Here is a 10448-nt window from a genome sequence, read left to right on the forward strand (position 1 = left end):
ATAGATAGATAGATAGATAGATAGATAGATGGGGGATGGGGAGGGAGGGAAAGAGGGAAGCAGGAGTTTACTGTGTTAATTCAGGTTGAAATAAAATGACAGGGCAATGGGAAAGGCAAACATTCTGAAGATGGTACCATTCTTGTCCATCTGGGTCAGCATACCTGGGTCTTCCCATAAAACCTGAGCTTTAATGAGTAAGCCACCCCAGTTGAGGAAGTCCCAAATCCAACTGAGTTTCAGATCCTCATCTGCACCAAGGAGATCTAAGCATAGTGAACTCTCCTATAAACTAGTGTGAGCATGCTAACAAATGTGAACACTCCTATAAACTAGTGTGAGCATGCTAACAAATGTGAACACTCCTATAAACTAGTGTGAGCATGCTAACAAATGTGAACACTCCTATAAACTAGTGTGAGCATGCTAACAAATGTGAACACTCCTATAAACTAGTGTGAGCATGCTAACAAAGTAAGGACATGGGCAGACTTTCATGAATTATCAAAAGCAGCAGATCGGGCGGCGGGTCAGGCTGTGGTGTGGGTGTGGCCGGGGCCGGGGCATTTGCATGTGTCTCTTAGGCTGGCTGGCGGCGGCAGCGGAGGCGGCCGGGCTGTGCGCCAGCCTGGGTTTGTGAGATGGCTGCTGACATTTCTGAATCCAGCGGGGTTGACTGTAAAGGCGACACGAGGAACAGTGCCAAGTTGGATTCGGACTACCCCCTTCGAGTCCTGTATTGTGGAGTACTGTGAATATATGCCTGATGTTGCTAAATGTAGACAATGGCTAGAGAAGAATTTTCCAAATGAGTTTCAAAACTGACTGTAGAAAATTCACCGAAACCAGAAGCTGGAATTAGTGAAGGTCAAGGAACAGTAGGGGAAGAGGAGGAGAAGAAAAAACAAAAGAGAGGTGGAAGAGGTCAGATAAAACAGAAGAAGACTGTACCACAGAAGGTCACAATAGCCAAAATTCCCAGAGCAAAGAAGAAATATGTGACGAGAGTGTGTGGCCTTGCAACTTTTGAAATTGATCTCAAAGAAGCACAAAGATTTTTTGCTCAAAAATTCTCCTGTGGTGCCTCAGTAACAGGAGAGGATGAGATCATCATTCAGGGAGACTTCACGGATGACATAATCGATGTCATTCAGGAAAAGTGGCCAGAGGTGGATGATGACAGCATCGAAGACCTTGGAGAAGTGAAGAAGTGATTTTGGAGTCCTGTGTTTCTGAGCTGACCCGAGAGTTGACGGGGCCAACAGAGGAGAGGCCTTTCAGAAATATATACATATGTATATATGTGTGTGTATATATATATCCTACAGTAAAGCTGTGGACTTCTCATCCTTGGCATTCTCACTGTTCTGTAAAAAAAAAAAAAAAAAAGCAGCAGGATCACTGCACAGTCAATTAAAAGCAAGGACATTCCATGGCGGTTCTCTCCGCAAAGGAAGGAGGCAGAGAACAGGTTATAAAGAAGGGTATCAAGCACCACTAGAAATCTACCTGGCTTTCCACAAAGCAACAGCAGCTGACACTGATCACATTCTGATCAGTCCCTTCAATTCAGAACTCATTTGTTATTGAGCCTGTCAGACAAGCCACAGACCGAGAAATCAAATTAAGCACCCTGATTAAAGATGCAATCCTTTATAACTGGGACTAAATAATTCTGTTCTAACAGCTTTGCCAACCAATTACTTCTGTAACTGAATATTCCTTCTCTCATTAAATCAATTATTTAAATCTCATTTTAATATACAAGTCAGATAACATTTTCAATGAACTTGTTACAAGCAAATCACCATTTTAAAATCCAAGAGGCTTCTAAAGGAAGTCTTTTATTTTCTACTTTCTACCAAATTATCAGTCTGTATTTTGAGATTCAAATTCTTTCTATGGAAAACTAAGCCATCCTTCTAAACTCACAGAACAAAAACAGCTGTCACCAACCCTGCATGTTCTCTTTCAAATGCAGACCCTGGCTTCACATGTTTAGATTTGTATGCTCAACATGGAGAGCCTGAAGAGGCCAGGAAGGTAGAAAGGGGTGCTTGGGGGTGGGAGGGGAGACCTTAAAGGCAGGCAGCTAGAGGAGCACGCAATTTTAAAGTAGAGAGAGAGGATACTAGCAGTGCAAATATTTAGGTGGGGATGGGGGTGGCTGGATGGGGAACTAAGGCAATGAGGAAGAGGAATGTATGAAAAAGACGTATGTAAACCTATTTTTAAAGTTCCTTTAAAATATAATGGAGGATTGATTAAAAAAAAAAAAAAACCAACTGTCACATCAGAAGTTAGTGACTGTATGTCTATGTAATTAATCATCTATTAACTGTTTGCTGTTTTCAAATAACTCAATCATACCTGGCAGTCCTTTGCAATCAGTGAGCTATGTGTTAATTTATTTAGGATTCACACCTAAAATATGTTTAGAGTGTTCATTTAGAATATATGTTCTACCACAAATGAGGGGGACTTGTACTTCCTTCCCGACCAAAGAACAACATAACTCATTAGTTAAAAATCTAAACTAACAAGCACAGAACTGAAGAGCTGGCATTTTTGTTATGATATGAATATTTCCTTATTACATAAGCACTGGTCATTTCTTTGAAGCTGGAAGTATGCACCCCACGCTCACTGCAAAGCATCACTTATGCGGGAGTAGCACCCTAGCCAACTAGGACTTGGGCCAATTCTTTTTTTTTCCTTTGAATACTTGAAGAAGCAAAGAGTTCATGTGTCTTATAAATACACTTTATCACCAAAAATCATGTTTCCAGCCGCATTGCTCACTTTGTCCGATCTATGTATGTATGAAAATTATCCAACAAAGTAAACAAAAAAATATTTTAAATTAATATCCTGGGTTTTTGTTTTCTATGGTTCTGTGTCTAAAAAGAAATAAACCCACCCAATCTTTTGTAAACCAGACCATATATGCATAAGTACATTTTCCCAGAATCCCCTGCTCTGCTCCTGCTTCATTCTAATGTGGGAAGAAGAAAGACAACCAGGAGGCACCGACCAGTCCTACTCTGCCCTAACTGTTGTAACTTATCTGTACATCCCTGTCTCACTAGGAACTGGCACTGACTCCCCAAGACGCTTCCTCTGCTACTTTTCCTCGCCTTCCTCATCAGCTTCATGTTTCTAATACTAAAACCAGAAAGAAAAGAAAAGAAAACCACTTCCTCCCGGATTGTTACTTGTCCTGACCTACAGACAGCGAAGGGGCAGGGAAGGAGGGAAGTGGCTTCCTCAGAGGAGCAGTCACCATGCATGCTCCAGGTAAGGTGGAGAGGGCCAGAACCTCAGCAGACACCACCTGCTGATTCCCAGGGAAAGGATCCCCAGAAGGGAAGAGTAGCCTCCTCCTGTGCCTGGCCTGGAGGAAGAGAGAATGTCTGGGGAAGTAACATCTCCTGTTGGCAGGAGAGGCAGATGAGAGAGCATGAGGAAGAGGAATGGGAAGAAGCAGACGTTGGGGAGGGAGTAGGGAAAAGGGAGGAAGTAAGGGAAATGGGGAGAAAGTTTTATCTATTTCTTCTTAAACAGGAAAGGGAAAATCACACAGGAAGGGAATAAGAGAGGATATCATGCAAGAGAAGAAGCACATTCAAGCCTTGGGAATCACCACAAACATTTACATCTCAGTGTTTTTAAGTTTGTGAACTTCAGATCTAGATATTGTCACCCATTTGCTCTTTCCAGAGACACACAGCCCTGATTTCAGGACACCTGTCACATTGTATCACACTTTTCTAAAATGCCAGTGCCAGTGCAGCTGGAAATTCAAATGGAATGAAGTTGAATGGATCAGCACCCGTCCATTGATTTTATTAACTGGTTATTGAGGCCGACATTTCCATGCAAGGTGACCCACTATGCAAAGCTGAGCCATGTTACATGATACATGGAGGCAAGGTCCTCTTATCTTTGTCTATGGCCATTCCGTTCAATGAAGCCTTTAGTGATGAGAAGCAAGTGTGAAGATGGCTGAAATAGTTGGGTCAAGTCTGCATCAGATTGGTTCAGTAGTCACATGCAAATGAGGGCATATTAAAAAATTGTAGATCCATATCTGCCACCATGCACAAAACTCAAGTCCAAGTGGATCAAAGACCTCAACATAAATTACACTAAACTTAATAGAAGAGAAAGTAGGAAGTACTCTTGAATGCATTGGCACAGGAGATCACTTCCTAAATATAACACCAGCAGCACAGACACTGAGCACAACAATTAATAAATGGGACCTCTTGAAACTGAGAAGCTTTTGTAGGGCAAAAGATATGGTCAATAAGACAAAAAGACAGTCTACAGAATGGGAAAAGACCTTCACCAACCCCACAGCTGACAGAGGATTGATCTCCAAAGAATAGAAAGAACTCAGGAAACTAGACATCAAAATACTGAATAGTCCAATTAAAAAAGTGGGCTAAAGAGCTAAACAGAGAATTCTCAAAAGAAGAATCACAAATGGCTGAAAGACATTTAAAGAAATGCTCAACATCCTTAATCATCAGAGAAATGCAAATCAAAACAACTCTGAGATACCACCTTACACCTGTCAGAATGGCTAAGATCAAAAACACTAATGTTGGAGAAGATGCAGAGCAAAAGGAACACTCCTCCACTGTGAGTGGGAATGCTAGCTTGTACAACCACTGTGGAAATCAGTATGGTGGTTTCTCAGAAAATTGGGAATCGATCTACCTCAAGACCCAGCCATATCACTCTTGGGCATATACCCAAGGAATGCTCAATCATACCACAAAGATACATGCTCAACTATGTTCATAGCAGCACTATTTGTAATAACCAGAACCTGGAAACAACCTAGATGCCCTTCAACTGAATAATGGATTAAGGAAATGTGGTACATATACATAATGGAGTACTACTCAGCAGAGAAAAACAATGACAGCATGAGGTTTGCAGGCCAATGGATGGAACTAGAAAATATCCTGAATGAGGTAAGCCAAACCCAGAAGGACAAACATGGTATGTACTCACTCACAAAGTGGATTCTAGATATAAAGCAAAGAACAATCAGACTGCAACCCACAGAACCAGAGATGCTATATAGCAGGGGGGACCCTAGGATGACTGTGTCTTATAGTAAGTTTTGGTTTTACTCAATTACTGGGCAAGCCTCAATCAAACATTTCACTATTAGGATAAGAATTTATATCGTATCAAGTTGATAATCGAAAAATAAATAAATAAATAAATAAATAAATAAATAAATAAATAAATAAATAAAAACTTAAAAAACTGTAGTAGATCATATTCTCTCTGGATAAAATGGGAATGAGGATGGTAGTGCATCAACCAATTTCAGGAGACACTAGCAAGTAAAATGTAAAACATTAATATTTATACAGGTGTGGAATAAAAGTAAATAATACTGTATAGTATAAATGTAGGCAGAATTCTGTCCCAAACACCTGACTTCTAGTTCATTCCTCCCCATAATAGTAGATTTAAAGAAGTTAGCCAGTAATGGAAGTGGTGGGGAGTCAGAATATTGGAGGTTAAGGATTCCTTCTAATACTCCTGGCTTTGCTGTGCTGGGCTGAGTTCCTACCGTTTGACATGCCAAACCCACTCTTCTCTCCCATGCTCCAGGCCCATCAGCAGGTTCCCTTGTCCTCTGGATTCTACTAGATCTCACCAGCAGAGAGCTAGAATGGGTGGAAAAGACCAGAGAATGACCTGTTTCCACTCCACTGGTGGGTGTGTCTGGGAACAGGTCAACACTCTCTGTTCAGATGGCCTTGCACACAGCCTGTCTCCGGTTGGCCTTGCACACAGCCTGTCTTCAGATGGCCTTGCACACAGCCTGTCTTCAGATCACCTTGCACACTGCCTGACTTCAGATGGCCTTGCACACAGCCTGTCTTCAGATGGCCTTGCACACTGCCTGTCTTCAGATGGCCTTGCACACACAGCCTCTCGTCAGATGGCCTTGCACACTGCCTGTCTCCAGATGGCCTTGCACACAGCCTGTCTCCAGATGGCCTTGCACACAGCCTAACTTCAGATGGCCTTGCACACTGCCTGTCTTCAGATGGCCTTGCACACAGCCTGTCTTCAGATGGCCTTGCACACAGCCTCTCTTCAGATGGCCTTGCACACAGCCTGTCTTCAGATGGCCTTGCACACTGCCTGTCTTCAGATGGCCTTGCACACAGCCTGTCTTCAGATGGCCTTGCACACTGCCTGTCTTCAGATGGCCTTGCACACTGCCTGTCTTCAGATGGCCTTGCACACAGCCTCTCTTCAGATGGCCTTGCACACAGCCTGTCTTCAGATGGCCTTGCACACAGCCTGTCTTCAGATGGCCTTGCACACAGCCTGTCTTCAGATGGCCTTGCACACAGCATTCTTCAGATGGCCTTGCACACAGCCTCTCTTCAGATGGCCTTGCACACTGCCTGTCTTCAGATGGCCTTGCACACTGCCTGTCTAACTCCACATTCTAGTGACACATTGCACAACTGTCCCAAATGGCTTTTGTGTTCCTTGCTGACACCTTTTGTAAATACTCCCTCCACGGAACTCTCCTCTATTCAGTTGATCTAATTTATCATGTGTTTTTAGCTGGAATCCTAAATGAAATAGTCAGAAATCATGTTTCAGGTTGTGGGGCAATTAGTGTCCATTCAAAAGCAGTTGTTGGGGCTGGAGAGATGGCTCAGAGGTTAAGAGCACTGACTGCTCTTCTAGAAGTCCTGAGTTCAATTCCCAGCAATTACATGATGGCTCACAACCATCTGTAATGACATCTGGTGCCCTCTTCTATGTACATAATAAATAAATAAATCTTGGGCTGGAGAGATGGCTCAGAGGTTAAGAGCACTGACTGCTCTTCCAGAGATCCTGAGTTCAATTCCCAGAAACCACATGGTAGCTCACAACCATCTGTAATGACATCTGGTGCCCTCTTCTGACCTGCAGTCATACATGCTGCATACATAATAAATAAATAAATCTTTAAAAAAAAAACAGTTGTTGGACAGTAACAAGAAGTGTGACTATTTCTCTTTACTCTGTTAATGGTTTCCTTGACAAGCCTAAGGGGTACAGACTTTGATGCTATCTCTCAACTCTTCTTTAAAGTTATACGGCCTCACTTTTATTAAAATGACTCTTGGTTTATGCGCTGTCTTGAGGAATAGGGAACAAACAAGTAACTTTGCCAGATTGACTTGAGTTGGTCTTCTATCCACCCACTGTAGTGTGTGTGTGTGTGTGTGTGTGTGTGTGTGTGTGTGTGTGTGTGTGAGAGAGAGAGAGAGAGGGGGGGGGGGGGAAGAGAGAGAAGAAGCAAGTAAGTCTGGTTTTTTAGTTTAATTCTTTTTTTAATTTGTTTCTTTAGTATTAGTGCTAGGATTTTAGTTATGGTGAGTTTTAGACTTAGAGTAAACTTAGAGCTGGTGTTAGAAATAGGGTTAGATACAAACTTAAAATGGAGCCATGTGAACATTAAATTTAAAGTTGATATGGTTAGAGTTAGGGACACATATTGGTGTAACACTGGGATAGGGGTATAATTACTGTTGAAAATGATTTACAGTTAGTTTTAGTCCTAGTTTTACTACTTGGGTTATATGTCCAGTTAGGCTAGTTTAATTCTTATTGGGAGGCAATTCCCAGGACAATGTTACCTGGGTTCTATCAGCTTTTATTCTAGAGTATTTTTTCAGGGGTGTTTATAGACAGCCTCGGGCAGGGAGCACAGATTTTCCTAACCTGTAAGAGAAGACAATGTCTCCCTCCAGGACATGGTTGGTCAGGTTAGCTCGTGGTTCACCAGAGAAGACTGGAAGTTCTAAGCTTGGAGTTTCTCAGCTATGCCCACTGTACCTGAAGCATACAAGTGGCCTCTTCACATGGCCTTTGGGACTTGAAAGACATGGGGAGCTAATGCAAGCCGCTCCTGTTCATTCTGACTGCTGTCTTATGAGTAAACGTGGCCTGTGTTTCATGTCTTCTGCTAACACCTATGGATTGTAGGAGGCTAAACTGCTAAGTTAAGTGTCGGTCAGCCTCCTGTCACTATAACAAATCCCCAGATAACTAACTAATAAGAAGAAAGAGCATATCTTAGCTCACAAATGACAAGGCTGATGGAGTGGACCCGTAGATTCCACTACATAACAGAGGCCTCTGACACTGCTGATAAAACCACAGCAGGATGCACAGGGCACAGAAAACAGTTGATCCCATGGCCAAGGAGCAAACGATAACAGGAAGGGGCCCATTTGAGAGCAGGCCCCCCGGGTCCTCAGGACCTACCACCACTGCCCCGTAGCACCATCCTAGAGACCAAGCCTTTCAACATAGGGGCCTTTGGGAGACATTCATCACTCAAACTACAGCAGCTTGCACACCGAGTCTTATCTCATGCCCTTCACAGCCCTTGCCAGCCAATGGCATCCTTTGATTAGTTTCCATCCTGAAGTTGGGTCATTTTGTATCAGGCCTGCTGCCCTATACAACTGTAACCACTTTCCCTCTAGATACTCTGGGCCATGAAGTGTCTCTCGTTGGTTTTTTCTGTGTCTGTCCTCCGGCCTTCATTGATTAGAGAGCCTATACTCGTTACATTGCTCTCCATGATTAGAGAGCCTATAGTCATTACACTGCTCTCCAGTAGCAGCCACGTCACAGGAAATGACCTCTAAAGCAGTGTGAAGGCCACAGCACTTCTTTTACCAATGCTTTTCTCAGACTCCATTTGCAGAAATAAGGTCAGAACTTGACGCCTAGGTTAGTAACACATGAAAAATTCACTCCCGTGTCTCTCTCTTCCTAGTCTTTAAGTTCTTTCCTCCAGGGCTGGGGAGATGGAGTTAACACTGACTGCTCTTCCAGAAGACCTGGGTTTGCTCCCAGTAATGACATGGCAGCTCACATCCATTCCTAACTCCAGATTCATGGAATCCAGTGCCCTCTTCTGTCCTCCATGGACAGCAGGCACAGACATTCCTGCAGACAACGTACCAACGCACATAAAAAATAAAATAAATTCTTTCCTCTATATTATGTGAAGTTGATGTCAGGGCTTGGCTGCTTTCAGTGCGGAACCAGCTGTTTAGTTAGCATGGCTTCCTGGAGTGCGGGAAGAGAGTGCCGGGTGGATCTTCAGGGTTTCACATTGCTGTGACCACAAAGCCTGAAGGAATTGACACCAGGGAGGAAAGGCTTGGTTCATGGTTCTGAGTGTTTCCATCCATCGGGGGCACAGAAGGCATGTTAGAACAGCTTAGCTGATGGCATCAGAAGTATGTGGTGGAGACACAGGGTGCAGGGCAGAGACCAGCAGCAGGTATAACCTCCAAAGGTCCTCGCTTATGACCTGTTTCTACTAGAGAGGCTCTATTTCCTACAGGCTCCACAGGTTCCCAATCAACAGCACCACCAGTGAGGGGCAAACATTCCAAACTGGCATTTCCAATTCAAACCCTGACAGAGGTTTGAATACATACACCAGCGAGGAAATACTTTAGCCTGGAAGTAGCACCTGTCATTCACCTCAGATCCCATGGCCTGAAGCACAGGGCAGTCCCCACTGCAAAGGGCACGTGAAAGTGCAATCTTTCAAGGGAAGAGCAGGATGTTTGGGGACACTGCAGCCATGTGACCTGGAGCTGCACAGGGATGGAGAGTAACCGTATCACAAATGACCATGCATCCTCTGGGGGTTCCAAGTTCCTGAAGCAGTCAACCTGGAGGGTTGGAACAGCTATGGTGCATGTTCCTCAGCTATTGCTTTTTTCTCTTCCAACTTGTACGTAAAAAGCCTGTAGTGACTGATATTTTAAGCTGGAGTATTTCTGAATCTGTATCAATTCCCAACAAGCCCCGAGTCTACATACTTGCTTGTGTGTTTAAGAGTACGTTCTGGTGCTCACTTCAGCCCTACATATACTACAACTGGGATGATACAGAGAAGATTAGCATGGCCCCTGCACAAGGATAACACACAAACTCATGGAGCGTTCCATATTAAAATAAAAAGAATGCTTCTGGTCCTGCCGGGTTGTCTAATTGCTGCTGTTTTATGATGGAGTGTTGGCAAGTGTGCCCAGTGTTACGGTTTAGTGACAGTAGCTGGTTTATGGTGGTTCAGGCTGCCTAGTCACTTACTGTCCCCAGGTGGGACGCTTCACTTCTATCAGGACCCAGCAGTGAGCTGAGAGCAGCTTTTCAAAGGACGAATAGCAACAGTGTGGGCTTCTTCCACAACCAAAAGTGCTTTCTCCGCAGCTTGGCCGTCTCCAAGCAACGCCTTTGCTGCTTATGCCCATCCAGTGATAGTGGACGGGCTGGCCCAGATGCCGCGGTTTGTCCTCGTCCATTGGTTCACTTAAAGCAGGGGTATTACGGGTTGTCATAGCTTGGTGCAATGTGCCCAAATGTGGCCTATG

At 43.8% G+C, this 10448-nt stretch overlaps 1 non-coding gene and 1 pseudogene across 1 annotated transcript; both read left to right on the plus strand.

The window, feature by feature from the left end:
- The first annotated feature begins 623 nt into the window (after positions 1–623).
- On the plus strand, positions 624–1347 carry LOC143273258 (density-regulated protein pseudogene; annotated as a pseudogene).
- An 8577-nt stretch (positions 1348–9924) lies between these two features.
- Positions 9925–10031, plus strand: LOC143273661 (U6 spliceosomal RNA). Its single transcript, XR_013051843.1, has one exon. It is a non-coding gene; the product is annotated as a U6 spliceosomal RNA (small nuclear RNA).
- Positions 10032–10448: the final 417 nt, after the last annotated feature.

The sequence above is a fragment of the Peromyscus maniculatus genome, chromosome 5 (assembly GCF_049852395.1).
Source record: "Peromyscus maniculatus bairdii isolate BWxNUB_F1_BW_parent chromosome 5, HU_Pman_BW_mat_3.1, whole genome shotgun sequence".
Lineage (NCBI taxonomy): Eukaryota > Metazoa > Chordata > Mammalia > Rodentia > Cricetidae > Peromyscus > Peromyscus maniculatus.